Source organism: Teleopsis dalmanni, chromosome 2 (genome assembly GCF_002237135.1).
Source record: "Teleopsis dalmanni isolate 2A chromosome 2, ASM223713v2, whole genome shotgun sequence".
Classification (NCBI taxonomy): Eukaryota; Metazoa; Arthropoda; class Insecta; order Diptera; family Diopsidae; genus Teleopsis; species Teleopsis dalmanni.
In genome coordinates, this window is record NC_051847.1 from 245,529,913 (window position 1) to 245,530,611 (window position 699).

The window sequence follows — 699 nt, forward strand, 5'->3', positions numbered from 1 at the left end:
ATCAGTGGTCTTGGAAATAATTCTTATATTTAATTATTCGTAAATAATTATTTTTGAGACTGCAATTACCAGGAATCGAACTCGGGTCCTGCCAAATATGAAGCTCAGAATCAGCGCACCTTAACCAACTGATCCAAAGCCGTACTTGACTTTTTTGATAAAAAAGGGTTATGATAAATTTGATAACCACTAAAAATTAAAGATGGTTTTGTAAACCATCAACTTGAACTTTAAATTCTTAAATTCCTTTTTCTTAATCGATGGTCTAATGATCATTTCGTTTTTAAGAGTTTATTAAAAATCTGGATTTCTACAATCGTCGAATATATAAAACCCTTTGCTTATTTCAACTACTTTCCAGTTATGGAAACATGGTTTTTTTTTGGCGTTTCTAGAATTTTTCTTTAAATACTAAATAAAACAACAATCGTTCATTTTCAAACTTATTTATTCACAAGTCTTATTTATCAAATTTATATAGTTTTTGGTTATATGCATAAGGTTCATGTTAAATATTTAATACAGTTCAACATTCAGTTTTTCAGCTTAGATATTAAAAATATAATTTTATTAACCAATCTTTAACTTTTAACTTGTAACTTTATTATTTATGTATTAGAAGAGTGTTTTTAAAAGTAATTTTTTTTAATAAATTGGTGGGTAAAATATTTGAAAATATATTATTTTATTTAGAATTAA